This window comes from Oryx dammah, unplaced genomic scaffold (genome assembly GCF_014754425.2).
Source record: "Oryx dammah isolate SB20612 unplaced genomic scaffold, SCBI_Odam_1.1 HiC_scaffold_26, whole genome shotgun sequence".
Lineage (NCBI taxonomy): Eukaryota > Metazoa > Chordata > Mammalia > Artiodactyla > Bovidae > Oryx > Oryx dammah.
This window is the reverse complement of record NW_024070210.1, coordinates 11,432,367-11,445,430: the sequence shown is the minus strand read 5'-3', so window position 1 is coordinate 11,445,430 and position 13,064 is coordinate 11,432,367.

The window sequence follows — 13,064 nt, the reverse complement described above, 5'->3', positions numbered from 1 at the left end:
CTCAAGATTCAGTAGGTACAAATGCACAGAGAAAACAAGATAGATATTCTATTTCAAGCTCAGTGAAAGTGGTGAAGCTAATAGAATTAACTGTAGCATGAAAAATCCATGTTTGATATGGGGATAAAATACCTGCAATGAGATTGATTGTACAATAAGATACATCCCCAAGGGAGGTTATGAAAATATTATCAGTGGACCTCTTCTTGAGGTAGAGAGGGAAGCCAATGAGATAATTTCTCAAAACCCTTTTAAGCCTCTGGTGCTATTAAGATAATAGTTAAGAATAAGTTAATAAATAACACATACATAAAATAATCCAGCTGGGCTAATGGCAGAATACCATAATCATAAATTATCTCTTTGTCCATTTCAATTCTGAAGACTTATTTTTTGTATGATTAAGTAAATAGTTATGCCTTTCTAAAAGTCAGTAGATGTGAATGAATTAGCATGTCTTCTAAGGAGAAAATACAAGGCATGAAATTCAAATCAATTTTTAAAATTCAGCCTCATTTATTAAATGGATACTGGTATCTTTTATCAAGACACAACCACTTCAGTTCAGTTCAGTTGCTCAGTCGTGTCCGACTCTTTGCAACCCCATGAATCGCAGCACGCCAGGCCTCCCTGTTCATCACCATCTCCTGGAGTTCGCTCACACTCACGTCCATCGAGTCAGTGATGCCATCCAGCCATCTCATCCTCGGTCGTCCCTTTCTCCTCTTCCCCCCAATGCCTCCCAGCATCACAGTCTTTTCCAATGAGTCAGCTCTTCGCATGAGGTGGCCAAAGTATTGGAGTTTCAGCTTTAGCATCATTCCTTCCAAAGAAATCCCAGGGTTGATCTCCTTCAGAATGGACTGGTTGGATCTCCTTGCAGTCCAAGGGACTCTCAAGAGTCTTCTCCAACACCACAGTTCAAAAGCATCAATTCTTCGGCACTCAGCTTTCTTCACAGTCCAACTCTCACTTCCATACATGACCATAGGAAAAACCGTAGCCTTGACTAGACGGACCTTAGTTGGCAAAGTAATGTCTCTGCTTTTGAATATGCTATCTAGGTTGGTCATAACTTTTCTTCCAAGGAGTAAGCTTCTTTTAATTTCATGGTAAATGATTATTTAAAAATTGTTGTTGTTGTTCAGTCACTAAGCCATGTCTAACTCTTTGTGACCCCATGGACTACAGCAGGCCAGTCTCCTCTGTCCTCTACTATCTCCCAGAGTTTGCTCAAATTCATGTCCATTGATTCAGTGATGCTAATCTAACCATCTCATCCTCTGCTGCCCCATTCTCCTTTTGCCTTCAATCTTTGCCAGCATCAGAGTCTTTTCCAATGAGTTGGCTTTTCACATCAGGTGGCCAAAGTATTGGAGTTTCAGCATCAGTCCTTCCAGTGAATATTCAGGGTTGATTTCTTTTAGGATTGACTGGTTTGACCTCTTTGCTGTCCCAGGGACTCTTAAAATTCTTCTCCAGCACCACAGTTCTAAAGCATCAATTCTTTGGTGCTCAGCCTTCTTTATGGTCCAACTCTCATATCTGTACATGACTACTGGAAAAACCACAGCTTTGACTAGATGGACCTTTGTCAGCAAACTGATGTCTCTGCTTTTCAATATGCTGTCTAGGTTTGTTATAGCTTTCCTTCCAAGGAGCAAATATCTTTTAATTTCATGGCTGCAGTCACCATCCAGAGTGGTTTTGGAGCCCAGGAAAATAAAATCTGTCACTGTTTCCACTTTTCCCCATCTATTTGTTATGAAGTGATGGGGCCAGATGCTGTGATCTTTGTTTTTTGAAGGTGAGTTTTAAGCCAGCTTTTCACTCTCCTCCTTCATCAAGAGACTCTTTAATTCCTCTCCGCTCTCCACCATTAGAATAGTATCATCTGTATATCTGAAATTGTTGTTATTTCTCCCAGCAGTCTTGATTCCAGCTAGTAATTCATCCAGCCCAGCATCCTTCATGATGTACTCTGCATAGAAATTAAATAAGTAGAGTGACAATATACAGCCTTGTCATACTCCTTTCCCAATTTGGAACCAGTCCGTTGTTCCATGTCCAGTTCTGACTGTTGCTTACTGACCTGCATACAGATTTCTCAGGAGGCAGGTCAGGTAGTTTAGTATTCCCATCTCTTTAAGAATTTTTCACAGTTTGTGGTGATCCACACAGTCAAAGGCTTTGGCGTTGTCACTGAAGCAGAAGTAGATGTTTTTCTGGAATTCCCTTACTTTCTTCATGATCCAACAACTGTGGCAATTTGATCTCTGGTTCCTCTGCCTTTTCTAAACCCAGCTTGTACAAAAAATTTTAAAAATAGATAGCTACAAATTCTTGTTTTATTTTGTTTTCCCAGGGAAATTTTCTATCATGTTTTAAGAACTCAAAATCTGCCTTCCCAAAATAGAATCCATACTCTTTATGATTTTTTTGTATCAGTACTGATCTAAATGATACACAAATCCAAGACCTCAAATTCTGCAATGAGAAGTTTGTGCCCTGCAAATAGAGTAGCCTCCACTGGCTGAAACTAGAGAAAAGCCTTCACAGCAATGAAGACTCCACATAGCCAATAAATAAATAAAAATAAATAGCAAGACTTCAAACTCTTCAGAGCCAGTATCTCTAGTGCTTTTTGCTAAATGTTAAATAATAACAGCTTACTCACAAAATTGGTATTCACCTCTTATCAAGAGATATCTTGTTCTAACCATCACCAGACTCCATCCATTTCTGAGGCCACACGGGACCATATGACCAAAAGCAAACCTCTGAATTGATTTCTCTACCTGTAAAATGGAGCTAAAGCTGTCTTTCCACATTTTTCTCGTGTTGGTGGCTAACATATCCATGCCTTTTGAAAAGACAGTCTTTTTTTAAAAAAATACTCAAAATAAAAAGCAATTTTGGCTGATAAGCTTATTCAGACCTGCTCAAGTCAGTAAGTTCCTTCTAATAAAGACTTCTTTGAGAAAAAAAAAAAAATTTCTTGGCAGGCCAGATCTGATTTTAGTATTAATTACCAACCTGCTCTACCTGACTTTAAGGAAACATTGTGTACTTAGTGGAAAACAGGAAAGATTAGCCGTCATTGGGGATGTTAGAGATGGAAGCAAACTTTGCCTAAAGAATAACAACAATCGACCTAAATCTTTGCGCAGACTCAAAACTGAACTGAATCTGTTTGCGAGACCTCTAGAGAAGTATGAAACTCAGCTCTAAATTATTCACCATGACACACTTCTGCGTCTTTCATGATTCTAGAGAGAATAGAAAAAACTACCCGAATATTCCTGATCCTAGAAAGCAACTGACTTCCTAAGTTTCCTAGACCACAATTGGGTAGATAAATATTCCATAACAAAGGAGGAAAACCACTGACATCTTAGTGGGTAATATGCTTATCAAACTGAAGCCTTAACAAAATTCAGTGTCTGTCAATATGTGTGGAACTTTGTTTTATTCATGCTACATGAAAACATGTCCCTACTCTCCAGAACTATAATTTCAAAGTGTTCGTTGCTCAGTTGTGTCCAACTCTTTGTGAACCCATGAACTTCAGCCCACCCACTCCTTTGTCCATGGAATTTACCAGGCAAGGATACTGGAGTGGGTAGCCTTTCCCTTCTCCAGGGGATCTTCCTGACACAGGGAATAAAACTGGGTCTCCTGCATTGCAAGCAGACTCTTTACTGTCTGAGTCACCAGGGAATCCCAATAGTCTCCAAAGAGCTATCAAAGCTATCTGTTTTCTTGTGTGACAGAATGGCTTTTTCAGACAGAATCAGAAGGCTTCATGGGTTGGGAGGAATCAAGAGGCAAGGATTTAGAAGAATAAATATATTGATAATAAATATTGGAGGGGAAAAAGACATAACTGGTAACATGTAATTCCTTGATCGCAACAGATGCTAAATATTGGGGGAAATAGAGAAATGTAAAGAATGTAGATGTTCAAGGAAAGGGTGTGAAATTGGAAGTCAGTGAGCAAAATACTTTGTTTTTCTATATGCAGCTCCCAGTGAAAGGATATGGGAAACGTGAGAAAAGGGATAGGAAAAAACCAAAGACATTTGCTTACATTGTAAAATTAGCTCAAGTTCACTCAAAGGGTTAGCCACAACAAGACATGTATTCAGATAGCCTTCCTGTAACTACAGATGTCCACTGAAACCTACAAAGAGCTCATCATTGTACTGGCATTGAAAAGGATTCCTGGGTCTCAATCAAATTCAGAGTCTAACAGGGGGAGACAGACAAATAAACCAAAGAAGTCAACTCGGCCTTCTAGGGGCTATAACAGAGAGAACTGCAGCAGACAGTATGGCACAAAGGAAGAACTGGTGCCGTTGTTCAGTCGCTGAGTCCTGTCTGACTCTTTTGCCACCCCACGGACTGTAGCCTACCAGTCTACCTGAGTCTCCTGCATTGGCAGGCAGATTCTATACTAATGGCCACCAGGGAAACCCTAAAGGAAGAATTAGTCAATTTTATGTGGGATGGGGACTTTCTAGGTGGCTCAGTGGTAAAGAGTCTGCAGAAGACATGGCTTCAGTACCTGGTTGGGAAGTACCCTGGAAAAAGAAATGGCTACCCAGTACAGTATTCTTGCCTGGAGAATCCCATGGACAGAGGAGCCTGGCAGACTACAGTCCATGGGTTAACAAAGAGTTTGGACAGAACTGAGCAACTGAGCACACACAGACGTGTGGGATAAGTCAAGAAAGAGTTAAGGTAGAAAGTACACAGGCCCCACTAAATATGGTTCTGCAAAATTGAATTTAGAAACATAGTGCTTGTTAATGGAGCAAGCTTTAAACAGTGTTTTCATATACATCTGTGCTTATAATATTTTATCATTAATCTCTATTAAAGGAACTCACATAGAATTTTTTTACCCTGGAACATAAGTTGTGTGTGTGTGTTATTCACTCTGTTGTGTGTGTGTGTTAGTCACTCTGTTGTGTCTACCTCTTCGAGACCCCATAGACCATGGCCCACCAGGCTCCTCTGTCCATGGAATTCTCTAGGCAAGAATACGGGAGTGGACTGCCATTCCCTTCTTCAGGAGATCTTCATGACCCTGGGATTGAACCAGGGTCTCCTGCATTGTAGGCAGAGTCTCTACCATCTGAGCCACCAGGGAAAGTTATTTAGAAATAAATAGCCTTCTTTTGATAAACAATAGAGCTGTTATAGCTACACAAAATGAAAAAGTTTGCTCAAAACTCTTTGGACAGATCCTATCAGTAACAACAAGAAACAAGGACCTGGGTATACCCTGTCTGCTTTTCAACTGACAGGAAGTTACTATGTACAAGTTCAATCTTAACATCTTGGTGTTATGACTTTGCCATGGAGGCTGGGAAGCACTCGGCAGTGCCGTTCACAACTAGTTAAAGAATACATCAATGACAGGGTGGCAGAGACAAGATCAATTCCATTTTACAAGATTTCGAGGCAATCATCTTATTTTTAGGTTCTCTAGGTACCTCGCTGTGTTTCCCAGGTGGCGCTAGTGGTAAAGAACCTGTCTGCCAATACAGGAGCCATGAGTTCAATCCCTGTTTCGGGAAGATCCCCTGGAGGAGGGCACTGCAACCCGCTCCAGTATTCTTGCCTGGAGAATCCCATGGACAGAGGAGCCTGGCAGGCTACAGTCCATGGGGTCGCAAACATGACTGAAGCCACTTAACACACACACAGATACTACACCAAGGAAGCTCCTAAAGCATATTGAGATTCCAAATTAGTGACTATCAAACAGTATGGGCCTTTAAACTGCTACAGGCGGGAAAAAAATGAGTCCAGTAACTCAGAATGACTTTAATCCAAATTTTCATTCCTTCTGTTCTCTTTAGTCTATACCTTAGCATATCCCTCTTGCTTCTTTGTTTGTGATTTTTATTACCTTTGACCTGTCATGACAAATCACCCTGACAGTGTCGAGAAAGCAGAGTTAGAAACATGAAAGATGTTTACTTGTTGGGAAAATTTATGATCTAGTCAAAGAAAAATGCAGAAATCAAGATTTTATAGAAATAGGAAATATTGTGAAATGCAGGAGACTTCGCAGGTGGAGCTCATGGTAAAGAACCCACCTGCCTATGCTGGACATGTAAGAGATGAAGGTTTGATCCCTAAGTTGGGAAGATCCCCTGGAGGAGGGAATGGCAACCTACTCCAGTCTTCTTGCCTAGAGAATCCCATGGACAGAAGAGTCTGGTGGGCTACAGTCCATAAGGTCGAACAGAGTTGGACACGACTGAAGCAACTTAGCATGCATGCACACACATGAAATGCAGAACCTGTCGTATTGGTGCACAATGAACATTCTTACTTCCATATTTAAAATGTAAACTCCTGCTGGGAAATAGTTAAATCCTGGGATTTGAAAACACTTTATTAAGGGAAAATTCAACCATATGCACAACGAGAGCGATGAGAATAAGGGACCCTCATGTACCCACCAACTGGTTTCCACAACACAAACTCATGACCAATCTTGTTTCATCTCCACCCACTTTCCTGCTTCTCATGTAATTTTGAAGGAAGTCAAGATTTTTGATTCTCCAAAACCATCTCCAATGTTTCTTTGCCTACAGAAAGTATCATATCAGTTAACTAGCTAATTGACTTATTGTTTTGTATCTACCTTTTAAATCACTTTGACACATCTGTCACACCAATAAAGAAATGGAAAATGGACATTCCTTCCCAGTATCTCTGAGCTTAAATCCCATCTTCATCTGAGTATCCTCGTGCTACAGTGATGGCTGTGGTATATAAAAAAAGTGTACATAGATAATAAAACTAACATTTTTCACTAACTCTTGAACCACAGTCATTTCCTTTTTTCATTCACTTTTTATTGTATGTAGTACACATGCTGACTCAGAGCGAGGTTGCTTTTTAAATTAAGAAGTGGTCTCAATTTACTCATTTGCATCCACCCCAAAATGCAATGCATTACAAAGGTACAACATGAAGTTGCCAACTAGGTCATAAGAATTCTGGCAATTCTGATAGAACAAAAGCTTATGATAAGAATTCAGGGAGGTGATCAACGGCAAGCTAATATATGTCTTGATGTGAAATTTCTAATGGTGAAGCTACATTGATAAAAGAAAATCAGAAATTTAATATAAAAACAAACGTCATATGAACATAAAATTTAACTTTGTGAAATCCATAATAATAGATCTGTATCCCTAATTCCACAGTCATTCTCCTTCCTTGAGACATCAAACATTCCCAGAAGGTAATAAACACTTCCACTAGAGATCTGGCATCTTCTCAACTACTTACCATTCCAGAACAATCTCCAGCCCCAAAAGTGATGAATGGATATTTTGGAGGGTTTTGTGGAAAATATAATACCTTTCTATTTCATACCATATAATACCATATCACTGATCACTAAGAAGAAGGTGGCAGGGAGAAGGGAAAAGTATTTGCATCTATTTGACTCTGTATTTTCTCCTACAGGAAGTATAAAATTTTATCTGATGCTATGCTAGAATAGTGTACTTGCATATGCATGTACATTAAATTTTGTAGGTGTGCTTTGCTATATTGGAAAACATATTCAAATAATAAATCTCAATAAATGAAAATGACTTTCCTTTTCTACAGTACATAAAAGTGCCAGGGCAATCTGCTTTCCATGTTCAGACATCAAAGAGCTAAACATTGAGTGATATCCAACTTGATGAGACACATAAAAATGAAATAAAAATGAGTCAGAAGATAAACACTTAAAGAAATAAAAACTGTCAGACAGAAATGATTACAAAGTTTGTAACAATCTGCATTTTTCATTGTTTTCTATTTACCTAGTTTCTCCACTACGAATTTCTTTTGCTCATTTCCCTTCTTTTAATAATGTATGCTCCCATAATCAATGACACTAAAGTAAAGGATGTGAAATAAGACTTAGTTTATATTTTTTAGGAGAAATACAAGTAACTTGAAAATGCAAAATTTTCCCTAAATACTTGAATGTTTCATCTAGCTACTTTCATTTAATAGCTCTGGAAAATTGAGCTCCTTTTTCACAGGGGTAGTTTACCTTGTACAATATGAAACCACCATATTCAACCTTTTATGACCTGCAAAAACAGCAATTTCATATTGTTTAACCTAATAGTATTTCAAATAGCAAAAAGTCTACAGATTGCCATTTCTCTTGAGCTACACATGGTATTCTTTGGTGAAATGCACAGAAAACAAAAAAGAGTGTTATTTCCATTGGTGCACACTTGACATTGTTGAAATCTTGTTTTTTAAATCATATTAATAATAAAAATAAATTACTATTATTTTTAGTCTAGTCAATCAATGACTCTGTCATTGGCTTAATGTAGCCCCTGAAAGAAATTAGGCCCTACCAATTAGTATATGTAGTGGGTATCGTAGTTTTGTCTTCAAAATGATGACACCTAAAATGTGTGGGCGAACACAGAACGTCACAATTTATAAGACCTAGTAAAACCTTTGACTGGGCTTCCCAGGTGGCTCAGTGGTAAAGACAGAGCAGCCTGACAGGCTGCAGTCCATGGAGTCACAAAGGAGGTGGACAGACTTGGCGACGAAGCAACAAAACCTTTGACTAGAAAAGGTTTTGTACACTATATGTTGCTTTCTTAACACATTTGTTGTGCTTATTCTATAGTAATGATGGGGAGGGGGGAAAGGACAGTCTAAAGTTTTAGAAGTACAAAGGCCAACCTGAATGAAGACTGATATTAAACAAGTCAAGTTTTGTAAGGATGGTACTCAATTCAGCAGGAAAGGATATGTGTTACAACTTAAAAGTTTGAGATTTTATTTACGTTGAAGTGGTGACAAATATTTTTAGAGTATCAGATAATTTCTTCTCTGATCACATGGTCATCTCTACTACTCCTAAGGCTTTTATTATTAATGGAAACATTTGTAAAACTTGATTTCTGAGTTGCTATCTCAGTTTTGGGGGGTAGCTGATTGTAGACAATGTTCGATAAATTCGACAAAGCTGATCAAGTATGTTCTTTGGATACCAAGTCAAGACTTTACTTCATTAAACGTGTCAAGACAGAATAAAGTAATAGCAAAGAAATGTGCGGGTTTCCCAGGTGGCTCAGGGTTAAAGAATCCACCTTCCAATACAGGACACATGAGAGACTCAGGTTCGATCCCTTAGTCAGGAAGGTCCTCTGCAGGCAGAAATGGCAACCCACTCCGGTATTCTTGCCTGGAAAATGCTATGCACAGAGAAGCCTGGTGGGCTACAGTCCACTGAGTCACAAAGAGTCGGACACGGCTGAGTGATCAAGCGTGCACGTGTAAAGAAATGTGGATTATAGAATAGGCCACCAAGTAGGTGCCCAATTATCATCTCACTTAATCCTTCTTTTATGATAATATCAACACAGACCGCACCAACAAGTAATGACAGCTGACACTGATGGAGGCTTCTTAGTACTAGTCGCTCCTCTAATTGTGTTAAGTCATTTAATCTTCAGAACAATCTTATTGGCCTACATACCAGTATTAAGCTCACTTTGTAAGAAAACCAAGGCTGAGAGAGGGGAAAGCAAATTGCCAAAGGTCATACTCTTTGAATTACAAAACCTTAACGCTGGAAGTGTTCTTGAAGCACTCTTATCGGTTTCTCCCTCAATTTGTGTAGTAGGCTGGAAAAAACAACAAAACAAAACAACCAAAACCTCACCCCCCAAAATACTAAGTCTAAATCCTAATCCCTAGAATCCATACATGTTACCATATTTGGAAAAAAGGTCTTTGCAGTTGTGACTATACTGTGGATTATCCTCGTTGGCTCTAAATGCCATGTCATGCATCCTCATAAAAGGGAAGCAAAGGGAAATTTCACACACATACACACACACACACACACACACACACACGTAAAGGTGTGACAAGACACAGCAAAACGCAACTTGAAGCTGACAGCCTTGACGATTAGAATGATGTGGTCACAAACCAAGGGATATTGACTAGAACAGAAAATGAAAGAATTCTTCCCGAAAGCCTCAAGAGGAGGTGTGACCCTATCCACAGCTTAATTTTGACCCAGTGATTCTGAGTTCAGATGCCTGGCCTCCAGAATGGTAAGGGAAAATTTTCTATTGGCTGAAGCCAACTGATCTGTGATTATCCAATATAGCAGCCGTAGGAAACTAATACAGGCTGCAATTAAAACAGCCGAACTGTTGAACATACGTTAAATGTTCCTATTTTTAGAAACTCTAGATTTAAAATTTATTCCTTCAGTAACACACAACATTTGCCTATCTCACTCTTGGAAATATTCCCTTCTAATTTATAAATTATCCACTTTTTTTTGCTCTGCCTTCTACAGCAGTAGGTATTAGTTTATTCTTGTCCTTTATGATAGTCCTCCACATTCATTAAATGACTTCATATCACTTTTAAATTTTATAGAATGAATATTTCTCATTCATTTCATCTCTTTATTACAGGACCAATTTCTAGTGTTATGATTATCTTTCTAGTTTTCTTCTGAAATCTCACTATAGTTGCAAAACTCAGAAATGGTTCCATACTTGAAATAAACTAGATTTTGTTCAAGATCTAAGCATAATGGAGAGATCTATGGAATGGGTTGAGTGTATCTGTGTGATTCAAATTTAATAATGGATCTTTAACTGAAAATACTTTTATTAATTTACTCAAAATTTATCTTAACATTAACAGTGATTATATATTCTATAGGCATTTCAATCAATTCCACAAAATTGCTTCTAGTTATCCAAATAGGCTGTCAAAAAATGTTAGATAGCATCTGTGATTTCTAAACTGAGAATTTATCAGGTAGGATAACAAATTGAAACAGCAAATATTTACTTAGTCGTGGTAGACAAGATTTTTGCATAATAGCAAATACAGGGGACACAATGACTTCTAGTCCATTTATGAAAATTGTAAAAATTACAGATACACATATTTGTCCTAAGCTCAGAAAGGTTTTACACCAACCTGACTGATTACTCTGAAACCACCACTAGATTACTCCCTAATAGGATGGCCAACAGAGATGAAGCTATCCACCCACCTACCAGATGCTTAGTCTCACCGTCTCATCTCATCTCCCAGTCAAAAATGTCTCGCATACTGTCAAATGTTCCCTGGGCCACAGATCAATCCCAGTTGAAAAATACAGATTTAGAACAACCATAAACGACAACTAATATAACCAGTTCCTAAAACGGGGTAACTTAAGAAACAAAGAGTAAAACTACCTCCTCTTTTACATCCATCTTGCTTTAAAGAAAATCATAATAATTTTAAGACAGGCCAACAAGGATCCCCTTTGACACAAATGACAGACTTGTTTAAAAGAAAAATGGAGAGTTTATTTTTAACCAGACAATTTTTTGGCTGATCTCTAGACCCCCAAACAGCTTGCTTCTGTGCCATCTCTCGTCAGCACTTCTTAGTTTAGTTTTCTGAGAATGAGGATTTTAAAGCCGGTCCTTGACTGACGTGGATTACCCTGACATTCAGGGCAGGTGTGAACCCAGAGCAGTTCTATTCATATATGTATCTAGAGCACACAGAGGCAAGGTTCTTGCATTAGACATTAACAGTTTCATTAAGTTAAGTGGCCAACAGGCATTTTTTTTTAAATTATCTAGGTGATTTAGAAGTGGAGGTAAGGAGAAAAGGATTTAGTAAAGGGCCAACTGAGATCCTTTCTCCCTGTTTCACCCCCAAATGGGAGCTCTGTTCTTTCTACAGCAGAAAAAATAAAACTAATTGATGTTTGTCAAAATGATGCCCAATAGCAATAAGAGAGCATGATCCTTAAGAGAAATAGAAACTTATGAAGCAGATTTTCATCACTTTACTTTCAAAATAATAGAATAAATATGTAAACACAAAAAACTTAAATCCTTCAATAACAGATTTTTGTAAATGTTTGTAGAAATGACAGCATCTGAGCAGCTAGAACTCAAATAAGCTTCTACTTGCATTGTGATTGCTCTTCAACTCATGTAATTAAAAAATAATAATAATAATAATACCAGAAGTTACATGATACTCTCTAGACATCTATCCTATTTGCATTAGGGCCAAAAAATTTCAACTCTGCTTTCGGGACTGAATAATCCTCCCAACCCCTAAAGACAGTCCATTGCAACCTTCCTCCTGTTACCAAGTGAGGGCAAAGTTTAAGAGCTGACTTTCATTTCTAATACCTCCAGCCAGCAATACCTTTCTGCCCATCCTACAAAGATACTGCATGTACAAACAAACACGGGCATGTGATTATTGTTATTATTTTTAATCAGGCATCACTTGTAAGAGTGTACAGGCAGAGTTGTAACCTTCTTGTTCCCAGCATCACAGCCACTCCCTTCGAAGGCAAAGGATACAAGCCCTGCCCCAACTCTTGTACCAGCAAGTCAAGGGCTTCTACGGAGGATCTCTTTCACAGTCGTGCAAAAATGAGTACAAGGAGCTCTGTGGATTGAAAGTAATATGCAGCCAGTTCTTGTTGCCAGAAATATGCAGTCTTGCTCCTCCTTCCAATTAAGCATTTTGCTCTTTTGATTGAGGGAGTTTCACTGGGTGAAGAAAGCTACCATTGAATTGTCATCTCTTAAGAGGAAGCTGACAGTGCTAATAGTTCAACATGGGGTGATTGATGAGACCATCCCAGCCTGAGAGGCTGGCAGTCTTTGTTACTGTCAGGATCAGGTAAGCAGATTCACCTGCCAAAATTCCGGTCTTCCTCCCCATCCTCCTATCTCGCTCCCAAAGAGAAAGGAGCCCTACGGTTACTGGAAATAGAAGTCCCATGAGATTTGAGTGATTTGAAGTTTATTGACTTTGCAGATCCAAGGACTTTGGCTCACTAATGGGGACAATTATCTACCAATTTTTCTTAGTCAATAACGTGGCATAAGGGAAAACACAAGTTTTATGAGGTTCAAAGTTTCTGTAATTTGGGAAGGCCCTCTCTAACAAAAAAAATGCATAGTTACAAATGAAAAACTTGGGTACAAATGTTAGGAGCTATGCAG